Source organism: Sapajus apella, unplaced genomic scaffold, assembly GCF_009761245.1.
Source record: "Sapajus apella isolate SASKATOON/1434 unplaced genomic scaffold, GSC_monkey_1.0 scaffold40, whole genome shotgun sequence".
In the NCBI taxonomy this organism is placed as follows: Eukaryota; Metazoa; Chordata; class Mammalia; order Primates; family Cebidae; genus Sapajus; species Sapajus apella.
This window is the reverse complement of record NW_022436980.1, coordinates 1,960,317-1,988,134: the sequence shown is the minus strand read 5'-3', so window position 1 is coordinate 1,988,134 and position 27,818 is coordinate 1,960,317. Positions and strand designations below refer to the sequence as shown.

The following is a 27,818-nucleotide window of genomic DNA, read 5'->3' as shown; positions in this document are numbered from 1 at the left end:
CAAAGAAAAACTATCCCCCCCACCCCCACCCCACCACCAGCATGGAAAAGTTGTCTTCCACGAAACCAGTCCTTGGTGCCAAAAAGGTTGGGAACCACTGTCTTAGACAACCATCATTTAGCAAGAGCACTTTAAGTTAGGTAATGCTGTTGTAAATGCTCACATGCCTTGGAAGATTAAAGGCACTATCAACTGTTTTTTTAAATCTCAGGTCTCAAAAAAGAAAACAAAATAAAACAGAATCTCAGAGAAGTGAGGTGTTGTGCCCAAAACCACATAGCTGTTACTTGGCAATGCTAGGCTTCAATCGAAGTCCTCTCTCAGTCCATTACACTACATGGTTCCTTTCTGAACTATCCTCCCGTCAAGCTGACCAGCATTCACCGAAGAAGCAGCTAGAGAACAATAGATCACATCGGGTAATTGCATGCCTCGGCCACACAGGGAGCCCAGGCTCAGTCTTTCAGGGGTCAAAAGAGAAAACCAGTTAGGGACTTGGCCTGCAAGAGCTTCCAGGAGAGCAGCCAGAGATGACACAAGAACATTCTGTGGTCACCCAGTGGTGTGCAAGAAAGGAGATCCAGAATCCAGGACACATTCTTAACCAAGTGGTTCACCCTCTAGGGAGTTCTTATCTTGGTGATATGGCTTAGACTGTGGGCCCCCAAATCTCAGGCTGCAAACAGGTATGGTCCCTGGTCCTTTAGGAACCAGGCTGCACAGTAGGAGGTGAGCAGCAGGCAAGGGAGCATCACTGCCTGAGCTCTGCTTCCTGTCAGATCAGTGGCATTTCTCAAAGGAGCGCAAACTGTATTGTGAACTGCGCACAAGGGATTTCAGTTGCAGGCTCCTTATAAGAATCTAACGAATGCCTGATGATCTGAGGTGGAAATGTTTGATCCCAAAACCATCCCCCCTGCCCTACCACCACCATGGAAAAGTTGTCTTCCATGAAACCAGTCCCTGGTGCCAAAAAGGTTGGGGACCACTGGCTTAGACAGCCACCTTTTAGCAAGAGCACTTTGAGTTAGGGAATGCTGTTGTAAATACTCACATGCCTGGGAAAATTAAAGGCACCATCAACAGTTTTTTCAATCTCAGCGGGAATTTGTCTAATCAACTTCCTTTTTCCCAACCCTAAATTGGAATTAACTGAATAAGTAGGCTTTTTTAAAGGGGAAGAGACAACTTTGAAGGATAGACCTGCAGATGAAGTGGGTGGGCTGGTGGGGTGCTAACCTCCAATGAGGTAGAAAGTGGTCAATGAAGAGCACAGAAGTGATAGCCTATATGCCCTCTGTCGGCCTCCAGCTCCCCATCACTCCTGTCCATTTCAATGGCAGTAGATCCCCAGTTGACCAGTTGTCTCCCTTCCCGGTGTTCCTGCCCTAGAGTAGACCTCTGTTACCTCCCACCTACAACTGCTGTCGTAGTTGCCTAAGTTGCCTCCTCCCTTGAGTAAAAAGAAAATGAGCTCCTTGGAGACTGGCCACCCAACCTCTTTTCATCTGTGTGTTAGGTGTCTGCAGGGCTGGTTCGTTTCTAGAGGCTCTAAGGGAGAGTCCTGCCGTTTCCAGCTTCTAGAGGCCTTCCTTATTCCTTGACTCATGTCACCTTTGCTCTTCTGCCTCCATCCTCGAGTTGTCTTCCTCTGTCTGATCGCCTGCCTCTCTCTTATGAAGGCCCTGTGATTACATTAGGACCACTCAGACAATCCAAAATAATCTTCCCATCTCAAGATCTTTAATTTGATAACATCTGCAGAATCCCTTTTGCCATAAAAGGCAACAATCACAGATTCTAGGAATAAGGATGTGGACCTCTTTGCTGGGACATTACTCAGCAAACCACAATTTGTTTTCCCATTGCACATGGTTGGCTTAGTAGATAGCATTCCTTTAAGTGAAAAGAATAGAGTGGTGACTATGGGAGTGGAGGAAGAGATGGATATCAGATGCCACCATCTGCTAAGCACTTACCAGGCATTGGGTCTGCTGGGACACTGGGAGGAACAGGTATCATCTGTCCTGGGGAGGGGATATGGGAGAGAGGGTCACAGTCCCATGCGGGAGATGGACATATCCTCAACTGATTATCACACACACCACAGTAGGAAGTAAATGACATCAATTCTGACTCAGAGGAGTGGGATTTTAAAAGATGAGTGGAATCTGAGTAGTTTCTGCCTGAAGGGAAGATATTCCAGACAGAGGTAACAACATAAATCAAGGTAGAGCAGTAAAAATGGTATGCCAGGATCAACATTCTCAAAAGGGAACAAAGGTGACAGGACCTATCTACCTGAACTATGTTTACAGGAACAAATGGCTAGTTGAGTGACCATTCTAAATCTTCCAGGAAAAAGACAGTGGTGAAGAAAATGTGTCCGCTTAAATTCCAGACTGATAAATGAAGGGGAATCTCATAAGAGCCACATTTAAAACCAGCTTGTCCTTTTTGTTATTTTTGTTGTGGCTGTTGAGAAAAAACTGGCCCTCCGTCAGGGAATAAACTTATTTCAAGAGGAGAGAAAATGAGGTACCTGGGGCAACTGTAAACCAGAGTTTCATAGTTGACCCATTTATTTATAATTTTAGGAAATTTCATCTCACTCTGTCCCAGGGATGATAACCAGAAGAATGTTTACTGTTTCAAATCCAAGTTTTATTTGAGGTGAAAAACTTTGTAATGTTCCTTCTCACCTGCTTCCTGGTCACGCTTCTATTCCATCCTATCTCTTTTTCTTCCAGCCGTCTCTTCATCTTTGTCATTCCTCCAGTTTGAGAAATGGCAGAGCAGATAACAGATCTTCCATCCTTGCCAACTCTACTCCAAGGTAGCTTCAAGCTCCGCCCTCTATGCTCCCGTTCCACTAAGATGGCTGTTCTCACCTCAGAGCAGTGTCCTCTCCCCCACCTCCCCACCCCGACCTCCACATCTCCCAGGAGACCTCCGAGTCCCTTGGAGGTGGGCCTTTCAGTCCAGTGCCCACATTGTACCTACAAGATTCCAGAACTCCAAGAGCAGAGAATACTGGGTTGGGGCAAAAGTAATTGCAATTTTTGCCATGATGGCAAAATAATTCAGCCATTGCTTCTGCAGCTGGTAGGTGCTCAAACCATTTTTGTCTTGAGTGCCTGAAAAGCTGAGCCCAGAAGGGAGTGGGACTGGGCTGATGGTCAGCCACAGCCTGAGGCCGTTCCTAGCCTTGTGTTCCCTCAAGACAGAAATCATCTCCAGTACCCCTCACTGAGCAGCTCCTCTGGCAACACTTTGCCATGACTCCCTTGACGCTGGAGTGGGATGTCAGGCATCATGAAAAACAATGCAGGATGTGATTTAATAAGGAGTAAACACCTGCCACAGGTACATGCTGTCTTCTTCTCTTGTAATTTTAAGAAATTTATAAAATAATATTATAATAAAAAAATAAAATAGCAAAAGTAATTGTTTAAAAAGAAAACCAACAATATGATTTATAAAGTCCCTTCCCACAGCGTTGCAGCCCTGTGTGTCAGTTATCAGTCTAAGGAGATTCATCTAGTGCGGTATGGTAGAGCTTTCCCCAAAGATGGAAACGTGCTAAATCTGTGCTGCCCAGTGTGCAGCCACTAGCAACACGTGTCTGTTGAGCACTTGAATGTGACTGGTGCTACCCAGGAACTGAAATTTTAATTTTAATTAATTTAAATGTCCTTGGCACATGTGGCTAGTGGCAGTTACCCTGGATAGCACAGAGACCTTTCTCTGTGTGCTTACTAAAAATTCACATGGAGATTAATATTCTTTGTTCTTTTCCCTCAAAAATAAAGTTATATCATACACAAATTCTGAAATATGCCATTTTTCAAGTGAGAATAGACCTTGGAGAGCTATCTATTTTGTAATAACTTGACTTCTTTCTTTTTAATCACTGGATGGGATTCTACTGAATGGGTGGTTTCTAAAGTATTAATTATTTTTAAAATAAGATATGACATTCTTGTGGTTTAAAATGTAAAAGACTCTAAGGAGTATAGCAAAAAATTTCCCTTCCATCCCTGACTCCAGCTTCTCTGTTCCTCTCCGCAGAAGCAAATAGTGTTAATTTTCTTGGAAATCCTTCCAAAGATATTTTGTATATATACAATCAAATATACATACTTTTTATTTTAAAAATGATAATTTATTTTACCATTTCTCTGTGTATGGCACTTTCTCTTTTTACAAGTTCCTGTAAGACTTCTCTTATTATCTAAATATTGATGACTTATCTATTGAATATATGAGCCATGTATCATTTTCATTGATAATTTCTATTATCTATAACTTGTTAAGTGTCAATAATGGCTCCTCTTTGCTGAAGGAATGAGGGTAGAATTTGCTAGCCCACATACTTCTAATTTTAGTTTAAACTTGTTTTCCAGTATTCGTGAGGGATTTTGTCTGGTCAATTGATATTCTGTCAGCTGGACAGCTGGAGTTTAGGCCCTGGGGTAAAGCTGAGGCTGAGAGCAGGGAAGATTTAGAAGCTGTCTGGCCCACAAACTGGCATATCCATGCATCTTGGTCACAGCGGTTATCCAGGCCAACCTGCCGCAGATCACAGAGACCCAGGAAGAGTGGCAAAAGCAGGTGAAACAGAGGTGGCAGCCTAAACTGAAAATGTATCCTGATGTTGAGTATCTACATTTTTCCAGATACAGTACCCAGAGTACATCTTAAGGTAAGATCAGAAAAACATTTATACTCATAGGTTCTTATAGTGGGCAAAAGTAGACTGTCTTGACAAGAGCTTGCCAGCAGTGGCACTCACTAAATCCATCAATGGCTTTCCAATGGGTGCAAGGCAAACACCAACTCCATCAACACCAACAAGGTTTACCACCTTGACACATAGACACCTGCTTCCCCTGCAGCCTCAGTGGACACATCTCCTAACCAGAGCATTATCCCTGGTCACACTGTATTTCTCACGGTTCCTCAAAAGTGCCGTGCTGCTCTTGCCTCCAAGTTTTTGTACATCCTTCTTCCTCTGTGTGGAACACTCTCCCCAACTCTCTTTTTAGCCTCACCTTGGGCCTTGCCAACTCCAACCCATCTTTTGGACCTCAGCTCGGATGTCTCATCCTTCAGGATGCCTTTCCTGGTCCTCCAGAGAAACCGTTAGGTGTCCTTGGTGTGTGTTCTCATTTCATCCTGTACTTCACCAATGCTGCTCTTATCATCCTCACCCCCACCCCCTCCCTGCCTCATCCTAGACTCTGGATGATCCTGGGTCTTCTCTGTGAGAGTCAGGAAGTGTATCTTCTGGTGTTTATCATTTTATTGCTAGTGCCTAGCATAATGTTAGTAAGTATGTGTTGACTGAGTGGCTGGGTCCAGAGAAGGGCAATGCTGTCTTAGGATTGCCTGGTGGTGAGGTTGGGGTGGAGGAGTGTGTTCTGTATGAGTGTTTTGCACAAATGTGTCTCTGTCCGTCCAATGTGGAGACTGTGGAGGTGGAGAAGGGACCCACTGGTGGAGGCCAGAGTTGTCTTCATTCTGCAGATAATCATCTTCTGATCTTAGGCAAATCATCATACTCTCTGCTTCTCTATTTCTTCATCTAAAAGGGGGCTGAGAATTAGGTGAGATAATATAAGCAAAAGGACTTTTAAAATAGAATATGAATACTATGATTATCCTGAGGTTTAGGCACTTGTGTTCAGGAAGAGCTAATGGCCCCAGAGCCTGTATTTACTGATAGGCTATGAATGAATGGGCCCTTGTAAACATCCCTCACTGCCATATTGGAAGGAAATTGGGAGAGCTATTTTCCTGACATAACCCTCCCCCCACCGTTGTGCCTCCCCACAGCCCTGACAGCTTCAGCCATCTGCTACCAGCAGAAGTCCTTCAGGGCCTTCTAGTACATTATCCAGGTGCATAGCTGGGGATCCCCATGGGACCCCCTTTCATGCAATGCCAAGGTAAACACAGTGATAAATGAACTTGGAGCTAACAAGTCATTTTAGAGGTGAGAGGATCTTGGAAAATCTCTATCCAAACTTGTTATTTAACATGCAGAGAACCTGAGGCCCTGGGTGAGTAAGTTGCCTGAAAAGTTGCAGCTTGCTCATCACATTTCTGGCTGGCTGTTTGTGTTGGTTAGAAATCACAGGCCAGTGTGCTTCTCAGGACCAGCCAGCATCGAGGACCTCTGAGAGAGTAGGTGGAGGATAAGTTGATGGTGCTTTTAGAAGAGATGACTTCCAAAAGTAAGACTACCTCACAGCTTATGAAAAATATCATTTATTATACAACTAGTTACAAGGATGACATATATTTAACATCATAGAAAGATGTTCAAGAACATATTAAGTTTAAAAGTTTACAAAACAGCATGTACGCTGTAATTCCATTTGAATATATATATAAGAAAAAGTGGAGGAAAACACTCAAAAACATTAGCAAGAGCTTTCTCTGGTTGGATGCTTTTCTCTTCTGTGTATACTGCTGTTACTGTGTTGTCTGAATTGCTTTTTGTAACAATAAACATGTTTATACTTTGAAAAACGAACAAGGTTATTTTCATTTTATAAAACATATATATTCCCTAAATTATTTCAACTTTCTTGTACTTTGATTTCATTTTTATCAAAGAAATTTTATTATCTGCAACGTACTCTTCTCAGTGAGGCCCCCAACTATGACAAGGCCAAACCCAATTCTGAACTTCAATAAAAAATAATTCAATTGCCATTTGACATTACAAAGTCATCCCCTCTGAAATTAGCTGCAGAGCACAGATCACCTTCTAGTGAACTTGCCAAATTCAGGTTATGATTCTGCCAAGGAAAAGACAAGACCCGGCCTGTGATGACTCTGCAAAGGCCCAGCTTCCCGCCTGCCACCCGCTGAGGCCTCGCTAAGACATCAGCCTGACCCACAGTCCTTATGGGCACTGCTTGGGACTTGGGGTAAAGCAGCCTTACAAACCTTTGGTGGTGCATGCTCAACTCTCTGTTGTGTAGAGATAAAGATCTTTGGTTTGGTGCAAAAGGGTGGCTAGCTGCTGCTGTGGATGCTGGCCAGCAGCTGACAATAGTAAGAGGCTTGCACAATACAAACAGAGAATGTGAAACAAATTTTATTTGGTTTGTAAAAGTGAGGTCCAAGTTAATAGAAGGACAGAGAACTTGCCAAAATGTCGGGGTGGGGAAGAAAGAGAGTAACCCTTAGATAGCACATCACAGAGTATTCTTATAAATCACCTCATTTCTTCTTCAAAATACTACGAAGTTGTGATGCAGGTAATTATTGCACACGCTGTATAATGAGGGCACTGATATTCCTCAAGGACACTATGCTGGTAACACCAAATCTGTGGCCTTTACTACTACCTCCCTAGATGCAAGATCTATGTACACAGCATGTCTGCTTAAAGCTCTGGATGGGAATCAGAGCTATGTATTAGTCAGGTGACCTTGTAGCATTATCTTCATCTTTCTGAGCCTCAGCTTCCTCATCTGTAAAATGGGATCAAAATACCTGTCTAGCTTGCGTTGTGGAGTGGGGATCTAACAAGATAATGGGTGCAAAAGTAGTTTGCTTTGAAAATAGTGGGTTGTTAAAGGAATATAAAGTATGATCAATCTCCCAGTACAGTACTGAGGGATATAGGTTGAGAATAACCTTCTCTAAACAGAACTGTTGTTTTAGAACTGGATAAACTTGATACAGCCTACAAAAATCTAACAACCCCCGCTATTTCCCTAGGAAGCCAAACCTATTTTCACACCCCTGTCCTATGTAGGGTACACTCAGCTCTGAAGATAGGTAATCAGGTTGCTGGAGTGAGCTTGAGTTGAGGGATCTTGGTGAAATAGTTGCTGTGGGGCCCATACTTTCATCTTAAGAAATTGTGTTTGCCTGCTTATTTTAAAGGATGGTTAAGTACAAAAACCTCAAGTCTGTGCTATGGGTGAGAGGCCTGAAGGGAAAGCTCTAGGGTTCCCCATCCTGCTTCAGCCAGAGAACTCTGCTTCTTTAGTGCTGTTTTATGCTGTGGGGTGAAATTTATCTAAACAAAGCACTTCATGATTTAAAAAAAATAAGTTGAAAATCACTGCTGCTTGAATCTGCAAATCAGCAAAACTGCTTTTGTGCTGCAGGTCACCCACCCAGCCAACCATTTATCCCCCATGTCCCGCCTGTCTTTTCTCTGCCTGACCTCACTAATACCTGCTTTCTGTGATCAGGCTTACTCCAGAACCTTTCCTCTGGGCAGTCCAGGTGTTTGGTTTTGCATAAGGTATTTTGTAAATAGCCTGCAGAATACATATGCAAATTCATGTGTATTTTTGTTTGATAAAAAATGCTCAGCACTAATACATAATGTGATGTTTTATGTTTTGTATGTATGTCACGTTTTCATTTTCAATAGAAATAGTAAAGAAATAAGGCAGAATTGAAGGGCTGGTATTAATTCCACTTAATACCAGCATTTCTATGAATAGTTCTCAGCCTTCCTGCCACTATGAGTATATTTTTCATTTGAATGCTAGCAACACAGAATAATTCCTACCACTACAGATATATCCCGATTATTGTCGAAGGAAAGGGAAGAAAGAAGAAATGAGAGGGAAAAAGAAAGGAAGGAGCATAGGAAGAATGGAATTAGAAGCTGGTACAGAAAAGTATGAGGTAATTTACAATTTTTGAAGTAGCTGACTAAGTGGAAGTACTACCGTGACATGGGGTAAGATTCTTCCCTTAGCCTCAGTTTGCTTATCTGGAAGCTGAGGAATATGGAGATAAAAATATTTGCTTTGCTAGACCTAAAAGAGATGTTGTGATGACCAGCTGAATTAGTGAATAGGAAAGGGACTTTTAGTTAAAAAGGGAATTGCTGTTCTTTCAGTTGAAGAGTCTTGTCAGTTTTTTCATGGTTTTTGAACAGATGATCTGAATGATTAGGATCTTTCCCTTGCTCTATTTAATTTTGGAGCACCACCCAGGGTCTCTACAAAAATTTTTTTACATTAGCTGGGCGTGGTGGCTCATGCCTGTAGTCCCCAGCTACTCAGGAGGCTGAGATGGGAGAACTGCTTGAGCCCAGGAGGTCAAGGCTGCAGTGAGCTATGATCACACTCCTGCACCCCAGCCTGGGTGAAAGAGCAAGACCCTGTCTCAATGAACAAAGACATCCAGCAGTTTCTACAAAGTTTTCAAATGCTAGGTCTAATGGTTTTTCACTGGGTGACTTTCAGAATCTATATAAGTTATCTGAATTTGAACTCTTGAATGTGTAATATTTCAAAGATTGCATTATTGTCAGAGGGGTTGTGCTCTGATCTTTTTAAAAAATCATCTAATAATTTGAGTTTTGCCTTAAATATAATTTTTCTACCCAGTAGATGCAGGTCAACTTGATTTTTCTTAAACCTCACCTTAGTTAGCAAACTAAGGAGATATTTTACTTCCTGAATAATTTCATTCTGTTTCATGGAGCCTAAAGAAGGAACAGTTTTCTCTTTTCTTGGCTGGGGTAGAAATTCACAAATAATATATTTACTTGTTTTACCTGGATTTTCTAAGACAGCTAGAACTTTTTTAGTCTTGCATATTTCTAATTTAATACTGTAGAATCAGTCTTTCACTTAAGATTATTTTGAGTTTAACATTTAAGTCTCTAAAAATTCAAAATCTACGCTCTGCTAATACAGAAAGCAGTAACAATTCAATAAACAAATATTCCTGGGGAAAAAACTGAGAAGGTGAAAACAAGCTAACCACATTCCAATATTAGATGGACCTCCACATATTGGTCCAACAACCTGCCCATTTTTTTTTTTTTTTTTTTTACATACAGGTTAGATTGCTCCAAAAAAAAAAAAAAAAAAAAAAAAGCCTTTTCAAAATAAGTAATGCTGCTGGTCTAGTCTATCCTGGGACTCATTGTTAAAAATTCTTCCCTTCTGCTGCCTTCTTTTGGGCAATACCAAACAAACATTAACAACTGTGGAACAGATGTTCTAACTAGTGAGGATTCCAAAGCTCAGCTCAAACACATTTTCAACCAGAACAAGACACCAACCACAGAGATTAATCTTCTGGTATGGGTGTTATGAGATAAAAGCACCTTCTGGATTTCATCATATATTTTTAAAAAAAGAATCTCTAGAGTTGTTTTTCTTTTTTCTTTAAGGATAGGTCAGAACATTTTTCTGTTTGTGAGCCCAAGTGTCATACAAATACTTATGTTGGTGTTTTGATTTTAGGCAAAGCAAAGAGAATTGCCTTCTGTTCTGCTGTAATAATTTTTTAAAAGATAATTTCTCTACCTCCTTCTTTTATTTTTGTGGAAAATATTAAGAAACCACTGTACATTATAGCATAAGACGTCTTAACAAGATAACATTTCACTGCATTCCATAAGTTGCAGGATATCAAGCAAGACAGTTCCCACCTTCCATCTAGGCGCCAACACAAAGCCATATCCAACCCAAACATTTGTGTTCATTTCATTTGACCAAGAATCTGTAGATAACCTAACATTTTCCTAGTACTGAAGTATCATATCTCCTGGCTCTAGCAGTCTTTAATTTTAAAAGTCTAAAAAGAACCATAAGTGGTTCCCCCTCCTTCCCTATAATCTATTCCAGTGATTGGAAAACAGGGTGATGGGGTTGGTGAGATGGGCGAGCTGTTAGAGGAAGGTCATGAATCCACAAATGTCCAGGGTCTGGCCTCAATCTAGTGGAATCTTCAATTTCATTCCCAGTAAAATGTGTACAGCTTTCAATAGGTGAGGGAGGGACAATGATAAAAATCCCACACTTGGTGAGATCAGCAAGGGATCTCCCCTGGCAGGGGAAGAATCCAGGGAGGGGAACTGGAATGACCGAGGATTTCCTTAAGCCTAGACACAGAATTCTCTGTGTATGGCTTGGTAAACTCTACATCTACCTCCCAGAGAGTCCTAGATTTCAATCCCAGAGCAAAAGCTTTGCCTTCTGTCATAACACAGGTTCTGGCCACAGTGTATGCTACATTCCCTATTCAAGGTATGGTATGTAGTGTTACTTGAAGGATCTTGCTGCATTCTCCATTCTACCAGATTCTCCCACAAGACTGAAGAGTTCTCAAACTAGGGAAACTTCGTTTTATTAGTGCCTATTCTCTGCTGCTACATAAAGGTCTCCAGGGATACAGGGCACTTAGACATGAGGCTTTTCTGATAGTCTTCCCTTCGCTCCATATAGAAGAGGAATAGGCCCCAAATAAGGGGCTACTTGATTGTTAGGCATTTTCCAACCCAAAATAAGCATAATCATCCTATTGCTAAGGTAAGGTAATAAAACTGGTATCAACAATCTTGGGCCAAATGAGAAGATGTAAAATTCATTTTGCACACCTATTCTTCAGGATTAGAAAATATCCTGATAAATACAGCATACCCATTATAAACAAAACTTCTCATGATGCTGTAACCTTACCCACTACTCCCTTACTTCCTATCTTAAGTAATGTTTATGAATGTATTATTCCCTTTGCCATTAAAAGTTCCATTTCTTCTGCCCATAAATCAGCATGTCCTCGCCAATCAGGAATCAGCAGCAATCTCATCATTCCTTTTTGTGTATTCTAAAACTCAGATGTTGTCTCTCCTCTGGCCCACTGTGGCATGCCCTTCCCTTTCATTAATATCTTGGACATTGATATGATTTGCCTGTGTCCCCACCCAAATCTCATCTTGAATTCCCACTTGTTGTTGGAGGGACCCGTCAGGAGGTAATTGAATCATGAGGGCAGGCCTTTCTCTGGCTGTTCTTGTGACAGTTAGTAAGTCTCGTGAGACCTGATGGTTTTAAAAAAACAGAAGTCTCCCTGCATAAGCTCTCTCTTCTCTTGTGTGCCTTTCACCTTCCACCATGGTTGTGAGGCCTCCCCAGCCATGTGGAACTGTAAGTCCATTAAACCTGTTTATTTTGTAAATTGCCCAGTCTCTGGTATGCCTTTATCAGCAGGGTGAAAACAGACTAATACAGACATATCAACATTGACCCGTCCTTTTTAACTTTCGTATACCGTTTTTTAAATTGCAGAAAATCATTCAATTAATGGAAAAATTGCTCAAGTACATCTTATCATCTTTCACCCAGGCCCAGTGATTTCCTATTCAGCAGCGATTTCATATATGTGTTTTATATATATAATTACATACTCTATACGTAAAATTTTGAAATCAGTGTTTTAATATTTTAATACATGCTTATCCTCATTGTAGAGAAACTGGAAAATAAATGTTTTAGAAAGAAAAAAATAATTGTAGTAATTCTGTCACCCAAAGATGTAACATTTTGGTGGATTTCCTTCCAGTGTTTTTTTCTATGTACATTTTCATATTGTGATTACAACCTGTGTGTATGTGTATATAGATATATGATTTTGTATCTTGCTTTCTTATAACCAAAGTCTTTATTCAAGTTATAAAACCCTACATATAACATTTTAAGGCTCTGTAGTTTGTTTGTTTATTTTGAGACAGAGGCTCACTCTGTTGCTCAGGCTGGAGTGCAGTGGCACGATCTCAGCTCATGGAATCCTCTGCCTCCTGGGTTCAAGTGATTCTCCTGCCCAGCCACCACACCCAGCTAATTTTTTATTATTATTATTATTATTCTATTTTTAGTGGAAACAGGTTTTCTCCATGTTTGCCAGGCTGCTCTCAAACTCCTGACCTCAGGTGATCCGCCCACCTCAGCCTCCCAAAGTGCTGGGATTACAGGGGTGAGCCGCCATGCCCAGCCTGTAGTAGTTTATCATATAAATATACCAGTTTATTCCCTGCTTCCATTACTGGACATTTATATTTACGATTGTTTTAATTTTATGAACAAGCCCACAGTCAATATTGTGAGGCATATGGCTCTTTTGTTATGCAATAATATTTCTTTGGAATAAATACTCATAAGTATAATTGCCGGATTAAAAGGTGTGATATTAGTCAGGACTCTCTTGGTTGTGAGTGAGGGAACTCAGACTGACATAAGAAAAAAATGGGGGGATGGTGGTTACTGATTCATAGAAGCAAACTTTGGCAAAGACAAGAGGGGAGGCTTTAGGGAGCTGGGATCAAAGCCTGGAATTTTAACCTTCTGACTTTCTCCTTGTCTCTTGAATGGGTAGTAGCATTAATCTTAGAGATAAATGAAAATAGAGGTAACGCAATTAAAGTGCCTAACCCACAGTGACAATTGCTGCTCTGTTTTTAGGGCCGGGATTTTGTTCGTGGACTTGCCTTGCTTGGTGGTTGAACTCTGCAGCCCCTTCCTCCTGGGGGCAGCTTCTCTCAGTGGCTGCTGTATTCCCCTTGGTTTGTCCTGGATGTCTCCCTGGTGCCATCCTTGCAAGCTCCCGGCCAGCGCCTCCACCCATGCCCCAGCCTTGCTCCCACTCCCCACCGCTCTGCCCGGCCACCTCCCACCCCAGCCTCCCACCGTGGTGTGGAGAGGCCAGCGCCGAACACACAGGAATGTCTGACGAGAGTCGGCTAGTCCAGGAGGGATGGCGGGGAAGCGGAGGTGGGGGTGCTGCTCTGGCGCACCCCTCACTTCACTTGGTTCCCCTCGAGCGCCCCCCTAGCTGGGGCCGGGCCGCCCAGGGCCTGCTCCTCCTCCCGCGCCGGTTGCAGGGTGCCGGGTCGGGGGAGCTCCACCAGGAGGAGAGGGAGAGGGGTTCCCGCCAAAGTCGGCCCGACTGCAGGGTTCCCGGGTGCCCTCAGCTGGGCTCCTTCCACGTCCTCGTCCCCCAGAACTCCCGTTTCAACCCTGCCCCTGCCCCCTGCCGGGAATGGGACTCCCTCCTGCCCCGCCCCGGGGTCCCGGCGCCTGCCAGGCGCTTCAGCTTCGGCAACGTCAAGGCCACGTTCCCTCCGCTCCCGCTGGAAAGGCGGTGGCGCTGACTCTGCTCGGCCCGCCGCGGCTTCCTCCCGCTGCTCTGCCCGGCAGTTTCGCATCCCCTTTCCGCGCTGGGGACCTACACTCTGCGGCGGCGGGAAAGCCCGCTCCCCCGGCTGCTTCCCGGAACGCCCTCGGTGACGGCTGAGTCACCCGGCGCCCGCCCACGCGGCCACCGAGCCCAGGAGCGGGGAAACCCCAGGGACAGCCGCGGGCCCCGGGGGCAGCCAGAGATCTTGGCCGCCTAGCGCCTCGGCCGGAATGTGCTTCTCTTGCCCCAGGACTGTGCCCACGCCCCGCTGGGCCAGACCCCACGGATAGGGAAAGGATGCGACCCTGAGAGCCAAGACATTGGGCTTTGCTTTTTTTTTTTCCTTTTAAACCACATCCAGGAAAAGGAGAAACCTGTCTCATGACAGGAAAGGAAGAAAGAGGGAGGATGCATCCGAACTGAAGGACATTGTTTCAGTTGCCTCCCCTGACATACTGTCACTTGAGAGAGGGATGCCGAAGAGGGAGCCACTGGTGGCTGGAGCAAACCCTGGGGCAAACCCTGGGGCCTCGTGACCTGGGCTGGGGCTGAGCCCTGGGCTCACCCCAGCTGTATGGCCTTGGGCAAGTCCTCGGAGCCTTAGGTTCTCTGCAAAAAGGAGATGATGTTTAACGGAAAATGTTTCTATAACTTCTGTGGCTCACTTTTTGAAAAGAGAGGGAGGGATTTTTATCCTTCCCCTCTCGCATCTCAGCCACAGTGCTGTTTCACAATTAGGCTGTTAACTCGATTTCCACATTTCCTGTCCTCCCCCTTTCCCTTTCCCCCTGGGAATAGGGAGGTGGGCCCCCAAGGAGACAAAGAGGGTACACTCGTGGATGAAAAAGAAAAGTCAGCACAAGGACCCTTTGCCGCGGAAATTTCTTTTTCCAGATATCCTAGGTGGACTCTTCGTCATCCCTGCTCGATTCTGAAAGGGTGACGTTTCTGTCTAGCCCAACATCCTGGGACTCTGTTATCCTTATCTGTATGTAATCCTAGGTAAGATTATTACAGTAGCGCTTTCCTCGCTACTTTTCTTCTTGGTAGAATATGCCCCCACCGCATCTTCAGGATACTAAAGGTTCTCAACTCACTTCAAATCCTCCTAGCCCTCTCGAACAGTGGCTTGCAACTGCTGACACATAGGAAATGTAGGGCCATGTATAGAATAAATTTATGTGGATGTATTAATCACAGTTTTAAGGTTACACTTGTCCTTTCTTGAACAGGACAATTATTTATTCTAAAACTATATGCTTCATGGTTTTAGTTATTTAGAATTGTCCATTCTATTAAGAAATGTGGTAATTGTTGTTGGTTGATATTCTCTCTCAGAAAAATAAAAATTAGCAGTCCTAGGTGAATTCCCCCCAAATCTTTTAAACTTGATCTGTGAAATCCAAAAAGCTTGGGTACCATTGCTGTATTCCACATGTGGTTTACATCAAGTTTCCTTGTTCCTCCCAAGGAGATTTGTAGCTGTTAAAAGAAAGAAAGAAACAAACAAACAAACAAAAACCCTGCCAGAATGAGAACCTTAAGGAATGTTTAAGGATAGACACGGGAAAAGCAATGTGTGGACAGAGGAGACTTTCTCTACTCTCAAGCACTAGCACTTAGTGTAGATGAAGCCAGCACAGCTGTACCTATTCTAACTGGCATTTAGTATTGTATCTATTCTAACTGGTATTTAGTATTGAGGATGACTTTGAATGGAGTACTCCTTTTAGTAAAACAGAGAACCTATTTTGAATAAGCCAGGGTTTCTTGGTCTTTCAGTTTGCAGATCAGCAGAATGGCTAAAGGAAGGTGCTATACTTTCCTTAAAAGGTAAAAATATGGCCTGGCACGGTGGCTCACGCCTGTAATCCCAGCACTTTGGGAGGCTGAGGTGGGTGGATCACGAGGTCAGAAGTTCAAGACCAGCATGGCCAACATGATGAAACCCCATCTCTACTAAAAATACAAAAATTAGCTGGGCATGGTGACGCATGCCTATAATCCAGCTACTCAGGGGGCTGAGGCAGGAGAATAGCTTGAACCGGGACCCAAAAGGGGGAGGCTGCAGTGAGCCGAGATTACGCCACTGCACTCCATCCTATGCTATAGGGCGAGACCCTGTCTCAAAAAAAAAAAAAAAAGGTAAAAACGTGGTCATTTGAGTAAGCAACGAGTAAGCAACAAGTAGTACTCCTCATGTCAATAGTGGCATAGTGTGGACTTATATGATGCCGTCTTAAATTAGACCTCATTGATAAATATTTATTGAACACTCTCAGTGTGTTTGGTGCTAATTAAAATATCTTCAAGTCACAGAATCACTACCTTTCAGTAACTAGTGATGCAGCAAGCTGTAACTGTTGAATTATACTACATATCAACACAGATACTACACATGCATTTTCATCTTTTTTGGATGCTAAGATAAAATTTTGCTTAAAATTCTTGCTCAGGTGTGTGGGAAGTAGGGGAGAGGAAGAGTTTTTAAATTTGAAATGGGTATCCTAAATCAGGAAGCCATCCCAGCTGTCATGCACATTAATATTTTAAAAACTCTTTCACATATCAGCTCTGTCGATCTTCCTGTGACTCCAGAGGCTGATTTCAGAGATGCTGTTGTTCCCCCTTTGCAGAGAAGATATTTTAATGGCTTGCCCAAGGAGGCTTACGTAAGCCCACACTGCTGGATGGGGAGTCTGCCTGGAGTCTGCCTCCTCCCACTCTCCTTGCTGCAGTCCTGTATTCTGGGAAGGGCTCTATGGGCCAGTCCCAGAGGCTTTGAACCAGGGGAGAAAGGGTGGAAGGGAAGCTGGCTTCTCCTAGTTCTATGTGTCTAAGAATCCACCTCAGTGGGGGGAAAAATGACTTAGCCTGAAGGCAGGCTGTTTGACAGCTAAGGCAAAACAGCAGAGAGAAGAAACTGAGGGAAACGAGAGAGGAACTACCAGTAATTGTTAAACTTTGCATAATATTGGAATCACCTGGGAAGTTTCTAAAATTTTTTTGATGCCTAGCTGTTACCCATACTGATTAAATCAGAATCTCTGAAGGTGGAACTAGGCATTGGTATTTTTAAAAGCTTCCCAGGGCCAGATGCAGTGGCTCACGCCTATAATCCCAGCACTTTGGGAGGCCAAGGCAGGTGGATCACCTGAGGTCAGGAGTTCTAGACTAGCCTGGCCAACGTAGTGAAACCCTGCCTCTACTAAAATACAAAACATTAGCTGGGCATGGTGGCATGCCTGTAATCCCAGCTACTCAGGAGGCTGAGGCAGGAGAATCTCTTAAAACTGAGAGGCAGAGGTTGCAGTGAGCCGAGATTGTGCTATTGTACTCCAGCCTAGACAACAAGAGTGAAACTCTGTCTTAAAAATAAAAATAAAAAAATGAAAGCTTCCCAGGGTTTTAGACTATGTAGCCACATTTGAAGACAAGTAGCCTGCAGCTATTCTCAGATTTTAGTGTGCATTTTCAATTACCTGTGGATTTTGTTAAAATTAGGGTTCTGGTACAGTCGGCCGAGGATGTGACATGCTACTGTACAGATCCAGAAAACAGAAACACTGGGTGCTCGGTGGTTAGGAAGAGCTTTGTGAAGGACAGCAAGTCTGGGTGGGCTTTGGACATTGCATAAGATCTAATATTGAAGAAGTATGGGAAGAACATTCCCGTCTAGGAACTGAGACAGAGGCCTAGAGGTAGAAACATCCAAGGTGTGTTTCAGGGGATCGTTCTGTCGAGTATAACTGAAGGGGAGAAGTTTTTCAGGGATCTGATCTTCCAGATTTAGCACTTGGCAGTTAACTAGCTATTGTTTTGGGTGCATATGTTTTCTTCCCTGTTCAAGATCCTGGTGTTTAGAAACCTGTGTTTTAGTGCTTTTTGCCAACATGATGCTAAGCATTCAGCAGATATTCAGAACATGACTGGAATCTTGCATTCGTATCTGCTATTCTCTTTATGTTCTGACAGATATTTACGCTGATCACTCGCTCATTTCCTTTGTGGCTTAAACCTCAATGTCTGCCAGGCGCGGTGGCTTACGCCTTTAATCCCACCACTTTAGGAGGCCAAAGTAGATGGATCGGGTGAGCTCACAAGTTCAAGACCAGCCTAGGCAGCATGGTGAAACCCGATCTCTACGGAAAATACACAAAAAATTAGCCAGGCATGGTGGTGCATGCTTGTAGTCTCAGTTACTCAGGAGGCTGAGGCGGGAAGATGGTTTGAGTCTAGGACGTGGAGGTTGCAGTGAGGTGAGATGGCGCCACCACACTCCAGCCTGGGCTATAGAGGCGGACCTTTTCTCAAAAACAGAAGCAAAACCAAAAAGCCACCACAACAAAAAACTCACTGTCGCTTTCTCAGTGGAGTTCCCTTTATTTAAATATAATTTAAAGGGAGGGGCTTGACCCCTCCATTTACATTGCAGCATAGCTCACGCCTATATGTATTCCCAGCACTCTGGGAGTCTGAGGTGGGCAGATCACATGAGGTCAGGAGTTTGAGACAAGCCTGGCCAACATGGTGAAACCCCTACTAAAAAATATGAAAATTAGCTGGGGGTGGTGGCACATGCCTGTAATCCCAGGTACTCCAGAAGCTGAGGCTTAAGAATCGCTTGGAAGGTGGAGGTTGCAGTGAGTTGAGATAGCCCTACTACACTCCAGCCTTGGTGACAGAGGGAGACTCCGTCTCAGATAAATAAATAAATAAATAAATAAATTTAATTTAATAAATTGCAATATCCTCTTTCTCTTCCCCCATCTGTCCCACTGCCTTAGTCTTCCCCTTAGTGTTTGTCACCAGTTCATGTATATTTTTTCTTGTATATATTTACTTCTTTATCTTATTTACTCTCTGTCCCCTCCATTAAAAAGCAAGGCCACAAGAGTAGAGAATTTTATTTGTGTTTGTTCACTGTGGTTTCTCCAGCGCCTAGAACAGTATTGGATACTCCACAATTATTTGTCGAATAAATAAACAATGCGTATTGAATTGAACACATATTACTTTGGTGTTACCAGCACAAGTAAATTCAACATTCAAGGGCAGGAGAAACCAAAATAATCCATCTTGCTACTGTTTCATTTTAGAAGAGGCATTTATAGCACTATTTGGCCATTAGATAGAAAATTTTGAATAACATGTTCCTGAAAATAAATTGCCTTCCCAAGGACCAGAGAGTTGTTTTTAGATGTCCCATATTAGAAATACAGGAAAAAAATGTTTGATTTAAAAAAATCGGATTAAAAAAATTAGTTGTAAAACCTCATAAAGCCATAATTGATTAGATTAGCCTGATATTGAACTATTTTAAAATATAATTATGGCTCAAGTGAAAGAAAAGAGTAAAGGCCAACAAGTATAGCAGATTAGGTACAAATAAGACATTAGGAGGGAGGAAACTGAATCTAAGAAGACAGTTCAGATGATAGATTAACTGGTGGATTGTGGAATTTGGGGTTGGAAGGGACTGTAAAGGCTAGAGAGTCCTGATGCTTGACTCTCTTGTCTCTGCATGGACATGTCCAGTGATGGGAAATTCCTACCTCACAAAGCAGAAGATTCCATCTGTGAACAGTTCCAAATACTGGAGAGCCCTTCTTTCTGTTCAGCAGTTAGCAACATCCTTATACTGGGTTTAGAGCTACCTGTTAGCTGCTATACTGGGGAATTTCATTCTTCTTCTGGACATTATTTCAAACTTTGAAGATATCTACACATCCCATTTCCTCCCTGCCCACCCTATCCCCCATATATTACCAGAAACTCCAACTTTTTCTTTTTTCGTGCTTTTTTTTTTTTTTTTTTTTTTTTGAGACAGAGTCTTGCTGTGTTGCCCAGGCTGGAGTGCAGTGGCATAATCTCGACTCACTGCAACCTCCACCTCTTGGATTCAAGCAATTCTCCTGCCTCAGCCTCTGGAATAGCTGGGACTATAGGCATGTGTCACCATGCCTGGCTAATTTTTTGTGTTTTTACTAGAGCTGGAGTTTCACCATGTTGGCCAGGCTGGTCTCGAACTTCTGACCTTAGGTGATCCACCCACTTTGGTCTACCCTCCCAAAGTGCTGGGATAACAGGCATGAGCCACCACGCTCAGCTGACACTGTGCTTCTAGTGCAGCCTTAGACACATTAATGTCTTTATCAGCCACATCACACTTTGGACATAGTGTGCTTCCTGTCTGGCAGAGGCAGGAGGACAATGAGTTGTGTTTTCAGAAATGAAAAAGTGATACTCAAAATAGATAGCACATTATATGATATTAAATATAAAATATTTATGACATTTTAAAATCGAATAAATAAAATACTTTAAAGACATTTAAAAATTAAATTTGCTTACTACTTTCTTATGTTATTTGAAAGATACAGGCTTTGGGATCAGACAGGCCTAGGAATGAAAACTATCTTGACACTTTCTAGTTATGCAGGCTCAACCTCTCTGTACTACTGTGTTTTCATTTATTAGAGAAGATAATACCCACTTTCCAGGATTGTTCAGGAGAGGAAATGAAATCATATAAGTGTGTGGCATATGATAAATGCTTTAAATAATGCCTAGAAAAATGATAATTATTATTATGATTCTAAAAGGTAACTATTAGACAATTAAATCACCTATGTTAGAACTTCATGACATGATCATATAGCCATCTCATGTACCTTGGAAGGGATCTAAAAGTTGTATGGCAAGGCAGTCTGTCTGAAAATATAAGTGATTCTAGTGTGCACAGTCCCCAAAGGCTATCCAGAACTAGAGACTTGAAGGGTTCCTGCCACTTTGCTGCCTTCTAGATTGTGGTGGCCAATGGTCACCACACTCACCTTTCTTCACTGTTTATTCTCTTGAGCTACATGTCAATATAGCCTGCATCAAGTTACCCAGAATTGCCCAGCAGTGCCATTGCATGACTAGATCTACACACACATGCCACAGAAACACCACAGACTCCTGGAAGTCCTCTGTGAAATCTTTGGGGCTTTTGTGGGTGAGAGCAGCTGAAAAGCAGGAGGTATTGAAGGAGAACTAGAAAATATAGAATGCTTATTGCAATGGATCTATACCTGGCTGGGATCCTTTCTTTGAGAGCTTGCAGAAGTTCTGAAAAGAGAAGTTCTCTTTCTAGTTTTCTCCCCTCCTCCTTTGCAAGGCCCAAAATCCAGCTATCCATAACCTCTTTCCACAGTCTCCAGTTATAAACAAAGGCCTCTCACAGGGCCTTCCCACCCCCAGCCTGCTGTATCCAAGGTTACAGTGAGGAACTTTGAAACAGGACTTGGCTCTCAAACAGAAGATGCCCTGCGTGCCCGCTCACAGAGCTTGCGCTCATTCCACAGTGCCCAGTGAAAGGACAGACTGTTCTGTGACTGAACCATGAACGTATTGAGAGGAGTCTGTCCACAGTGTCCCCACGAAAGTGTTATCCAAGCCTCATTGTGTGGGTCCCCATTGGTGCTAAGAAACCTGGTAAATGAAGACCCTGTCTGGGTAAACAAACAAAGATGCGGAAGAAGTCAAAGTGGGGAAGAGAATGAGGCTGTGTCTCTGCAGAGTGACTTCCCACTATCATCAGTGACTCCATTAGCCAGTTGCTTCATAAAACCAACTAGTGTGGTAGATATTTCCATTCAATCATTTGATTGTTTGAACTGATCTAATCACCGCAGTTAGTGTTGTGGTGAGAGCCTTCAGGAAAAGAGCAAATGAAGCTCAAAGGCAAGAGCTGCGTTGGGGAGACTGTAGGCAGTGGGATATATATATTTTCCCATGTGCCTCTTCATATCTTTAGTGGATCAATTCAGCTATCCTAGAGAACCCAGAGCAGCCCAAGCTGCAAAGGATGGCATGGCTAAATCTACTCTTAGAAAACAGGGTGATGCCATTGGCTCAGCATGCAGGCATCAAAGGAAAAACCAGCCATCTTGTGTTCCATACCAATGGCATGATTATCCGGTGACCCGATGGTCTGTGTTGCAATGGCCAGGAATTCAGGCAGGGTGTGCATTCCTTTGCTGGGATAAGAACCATGACTCCTGGCTCTCAGTGGCTTTGTTTGTTTTTAGGGTTGTTTTGTGGTTGTTTACAGTGCTACTAGTAAACTCTAGTCTTGGAACCATAAACCTGGATTTATTATTATATTAGAGCTAATTTTCTGGTGAGAAAATTAAGTCACCTCCCCTTGGAATTGCAGCTTCCTCATCTATAAAGTGAGGAAAATGGAAATTGCCTCCAAGTGTCTGTCAGCCTTCTATGGTTCTGTGAGGAGGGCCCTTGCCCTTCTTTATCTCTTTATCATTTACCCACACCACTTAGGAGAAACTATGACTAAATGGGCTCTGAAATGCTTTTAAATAGACTGATGGGTGCACACATTATGCATAGGAACAGACCTGTTCTCTATATGTGTGATATATTTATAAACTGTGTGCCTTTGAAAGCATTAAAAATAATCTCAGCTGTCAAACTCTTGCCTCGCCAGGGTGCTTTCAAGCTGCTCTCCTTATCAATGGCTCCTTCAGATCCACCACGCTGCACATTCTTCAGGAAGTGGCATGGCGAGTGGTGGGAGTGAGGTTGTTTATATTTTTCAGATTAAAATGTCATTGGGTGCTCCTCTGAAACTGCTGACATGGTTCAAATGTCCACTTCTGATGGTCTGCCGTTGGTCAAATGAGTTCCAGGGGTGCTTGGCTAAGACCATAGGGTCAACAAATCTGCCCCAGGGTCCCCATGCTAAATAATTAAACATTGTTTCATCCCTGAGTCACATTTCTGTAGCACTCCATGATTGAGATGAGATAAGTAATGTACTTTACGTGGTTGTGTTTGGGGGAAAAAAGTGATCAAAGTCGGCCCTTTAATTATTTTTCTTCTGTGTATATGTATAGTATATGTTCTGAACAATTTGAGAGAAAAGAATAAAAATGGCAGAGGTTAAGTGAAGCCATATTAATTACTTTTATACTTTACATTTAAAAATGCTTTAAATTTTGGACAAAGCAGAAAAAAATAAGACTCTGACTCCATGCCATGTTGGATTTTGAAAAAAAAGTGAGGGAATAAGGTGTACATATAGTACCTGAGAACTCACATAATATTCATAGATGAGCATGAAAATCATCAAAAACATTCTGAATCTAATGACAAAAAGAAAACAGCTCCAAGAGCCCTAAATTCACTATTTCCTCTGACTTTTAATGTATTCAGGCATAATCACCTTTTCAACCATTTTGAGGGACTTGAGATTGATAAAATATGATTTAATAAGGACAAAACAATTTTAGCAGGATTATGAAAACCAGGGCTCTATTAAAGTTTGACTCAGAAGAAACCTCATAGGCCAGCTAATCCCAGCCCAACCCAGTACAGGAATCCTGGACTCAAGAGTCACCCAGCTTCTGCTCAGCTCCTGCAGTGCCTGGCTGCATGGACCGCCTCACTATACGCCCCATTCCCTTAGGTGACCACGGGATTAAGAGTCCTTTCTACTACTGAGCTGAACAGCACCTCTCTCATTTCTGTCTTTGGGTCCTGTTTTGCTTTCTAAGTCACAAAGAATATATTTCCACCTATTTCTGCTTGAAGTCCTTTAATTATTTTTAAAGTTATTACTTTGCCTTTAGATTACTCTTTTCCAGGTTAAATCTCCCAACTCCTTCAACTATTCTCCAAATGAGCTAGTATTTAGGTCCTCTGGATTCTCTTCATCTTCCTCTGGATTCCTTGGTTGTTTTTGTTGTTGTTATTGTTGTTGTTTTTGTTTTTCTTTTGAGACAGAGTTTTGCTCTTGTCGCCCAGCCTGGAGTGCAGTGGCACAATCTCAGCTCACTGCAACCTCTGCCTCCTGGGTTCAAATGATTCTCTTTCCTCAGCCTCCCAGGTAGCTGGGATTACAGGTGCCCACTACCACACCCAGCTAATTTTTGTATTTTTACTAGAGATGGGATTTCACCATGTTGGCCAGGCTGATCTTGAACTCCTGACCGCAGGTGATCCAACCACCTTGGCCTCTCAAAATACTGGGATTACATAGGCGAGAGCCACCATCCCTGGTTGGATTCCCTGTATTTTAAGATGTGCTTCTACAACCTGTAGCCAGTCCTCCAGATGTAGTATCACTGAAACAGAGTGCACAGGGATATCTCTCTCTCTCTCTCTCTCTCAATCTTTCTCTTTCTCTCCCTCTCTCTCTCATACACACACACACACACACACACACACACACACACACGCACGCACGCATGCACGACCTCCAGACCTATAGTGGTACTCATGCAGCCTGGCTGAGTGAGCCTTTTTTTGGCAGCTTTGTCCCGCTGCTCACTCATGTTGACAAATAGCAGGCAATTGTCATGGTCTTTGTCCCTGACTTCCTGGCAGTGCTAAGCAGAGGTCAAGGTACTTTCTCAGTGATAATGAGAACTTCCATTTACTAGTCTCTCCTCTGTGCCAAGCACTATACTTGAAATATGGCAGATGTTATTTAATTCAACCTATTAGGTAGTTACTGCTATCTTCATTTTCCAGTTGAGAGCACCAAGGCTCGGTGAGGCTAAATAACTTGCTGAAAATCATATAGAAGAGTAAGCGCCAACTTGGATAGGAGCCCAGGCTCATCAGATTCCAGAGCCCATGTGTCTTCTATCGCACTGTGCTGCTCTCATCAGAGCTGCTGTTTGTTCCATATGTTGGAAATACTGGACCCAAACCGCCCAACCCAGCATTTTGGTTTGAAGCAGGCATGTTTGTTGGAAAGAAATATTGCTCTTCCTTCTTCAAAAAAGGCCTCTTAATTTTCATTAATATTGATTTTCCACTATGAACCTGTCATCCATGTATGTATCGTAACTTTTTGAGAAGATATTTATGTTTTCTAACTGTTGTGCATTTCTGGAAGGAGCCAAGGTTAGCAGCTCCTACTAGCATATTACCCACTGTGTAAAGCAGCATTTCTTTAGTGTTTGAAATTGTTCTGATTTTGCTGTAGTACTAGAATTTGTTCATTACGTTTACTCCAGCTGTATTCTTTTTAAGAATATGTCGTCTTTTCTGAGCTTTTTTCTTAATACATGTGATAAATGTTTATTTTAGAAACTCCTACTTTATTATATCAGAGAGAAGCCTGGCTTAGATTTGTGTGACACTCCGCAGTCTTTATAATGCTTGCCTCCCCACACTTTTCATTCCCAACAATTATTACCTCCATTGACAGGTGAACTCAGGGAGGTGTACTGAATTACCTAAAAATTCGGAGTCAGGAAGAAGCAGAAGCAGGATAGAACCTAGTTCCTGACTCTTGCCGTTTTATTCCTTTCTTTTTACCATGCTGCCTTTTGATTCTTAGGGCTTTCAATTATTACACCTCATTTATGAGAAGTGTTTTATGACTGCTACTTTGTGAGAAGTTAAGTACTGAATTAAAATTGAAATAAGCTGCCAATTCTGCTCATTAAATGTGGTGGGAGGTTTAAATGACACTGCCTGCTTTATGTTTGATCTTTACTATCACCAGCAGTCTCACAGTCACTGATCAAGCCTGGCCCATGCGCACAGCATCATGGAGGATACAACCCAGATGTGCCATAGATAGTGCCTCAACTCTTTTAAAGATGGAGAAGAGTGGAAGTAGGCTCCCGAGGTGGGGACTGATGCCCAGGGACCCCCTTCCCCCAGGCACAGTGAGACCTCTTGCCCTTCCAGCATCCTTACTGGTGTCCCTGACACATCATCTCCCAGTTCCTCTTCATCTCCTGTTTGGCTTGTCATCTTGGCCTCCACTCCAGCCCCCACCCTGCCCTTTTGGCCTGGCTCCCTGGCAGGGTTCCTGTCAGACCAGACACTTGCGTGACTGCTGGTGCCTTTGGCTGGGCTCCCTCATCCCTGAAGGCTTTCTTCCTGGCTTCAGACCCTCACCAGGAACCCAGATACTGCTTCTGGAAACATCCAAACAGTAGCTCTCATCTCCCTTGTGAGATGCTCTTGACAAAGGCCAAATTTCCCTGTGATTAGGGAGCTCCAGCCTTGGGGCTTTGTGGTCCCCTCAAAGTCACACCTCCTGGGCCCATCTTCAGGTAGAGTGACCCTTATAACTTATCATGCAGATTGGGGCACCTTAACAACAATGGGCCACATTTATTGCAGGCTGCACCAAGCACTATACAAGCATGCATTACTCATTTAATTCTTACACTAATCATATATGTGTCCTGTTGCCCTTATTTTACAAAGGAAGAAACTGAGGCCCAGAGAACTTAAGTAATTTGCTTGAGATCACATCATTAAGTGGTAGGCCGTAGTCTGACTTTAAAGACTTTGCTCTTGTTTTTTTTTTTTTCTTTCTTTTTTTTTTTTTTTTTTTTTGAGATTGAGTGTTGTTCTTGTTGCCCAGGCTGGAGTGCAATGGCACCATCTTGGCTCACTGCAACCTCTGCCTCCTGGGTTCAAGTGATTCTCCTGCCTCAGCCTCCCAAGTAGCTGGGGTTATGGGCATGCACCACCACATCCAAGTCTTTGCTTTTCAATCCTCCTTTTGGGTCCTGACCAGTAAGGTAAAGGAATCAATAGAAATGAAATCTTCAGTGGGTAGACAATGGAGATAGTCTCCAAATTAAAAATGAGTTATGCTTTAGAAGAACATTTGTGTGTTGATTGCTTGAAATTTGAAATTCATTTTCCCATGGAAAAAAAAAAAAGATCTGAAATGGTGGTTAGGCTCCAAGCCCAGGCAACAAAAGTCTATGCAGACTATAATTTCACTGTGGCCTACTCCTCTAGATAATACTGAACTGGCGTGGGAAGCAGAAGCCATAGATTTCTGTCATAGCTCTTTCACTTACTGGCTGTGTGACTTGAGACAAATTATTTAATCTCTCTGAGCCTCAGTCTTATCAAAATTGAGATAATGTCTAGCTTCTAAAAAGTGCAAGAATCACAGGAAATAATATACATAGTCTTTTAAAAAATAGCATTTATCAGGCTGTAGGAACTGACCACCGTTTATGACATTGCCAGGACGAAAACCAAGTTTTGGAGAACCTTAACCCCAGTCCTCAAAGTGGAGACATAAGTTCCTGTGGGACCGGTGGGGTAGCAGGAGGATGAATGACCAGGCCAAGGGCAGACCAGAGACCTCTGTGGAAATGTGTTCTCCTTGGGGAAGCCAGTGGCGCTGTGAGAAACATGAGGACAATGGTATCAGGGAGGAGAACACAGGCTTCCACAGGGTTTTGGAGCCCAGTTAGGTGAAGAGGAGTATGTGGCAGCCACACTGCAGTGGAGGTCTGCACTCTGAGGAGCAGGGCATGGTCTGTGGCTGGAGGGTTCGGGGGCAGTGTCTCCACAGCTGTCAGAGCTGTTCTTGGGGTTAGAAAGAGCAGCAGACATTTGTATGTAGGGATTGTCCATGAATCATGAAGGCATCCACTCTGCAAATGGGCATCAAGAGCTGCCTGAATGCACAAGAACTCTAGATCCTGGGTTAATTGAGTTTTAAAACTGGTTCTGGCCCAGTGGGGTGGCTCACGCCTGTAATCCTAGCACTTTGGGAGGCCAAGGTGGAGGGATCACTTGGGGTCAGGAGTTCGAGACAAGCCTGGCCAACATGGTGAAACCCCATCTCTACTAAAAATACAAAAAAAATTAGGGAGGTGTGGTGGTGGGTGCGTATAATCCCAGCTGCTCAGGAGGCTGAGGCGGGAGAATCACTTGAACCTGGGAGGCGAAAGTAGCAGTGAGCCAAGATTATGCCATTGCACTCCAGCCTGGACAACAAGAGTGAAACTTGTCTCGAAAAAAAAAAAAAAAAAAAAACTGGCTCTGAATAAGAAGTCTGCAGGAGGTTCATTTAACTA

General features: G+C 43.1%; 1 protein-coding gene and 1 long non-coding RNA gene across 2 annotated transcripts in view; both read left to right on the top strand.

Moving 5' to 3' along the window:
* Positions 1-27,818, top strand: part of ARHGAP31 (Rho GTPase activating protein 31) — a 114,659-nt gene that overhangs the window by 15,379 nt on the left and 71,462 nt on the right. The gene's annotated exons all lie outside the window — the stretch shown is intronic.
* LOC116565431 lies at positions 22-27,751 on the top strand. Its single transcript, XR_004275438.1, has 3 exons — positions 22-8,982; positions 15,428-15,434; positions 27,741-27,751. It is a non-coding gene; the product is annotated as an uncharacterized LOC116565431 (long non-coding RNA).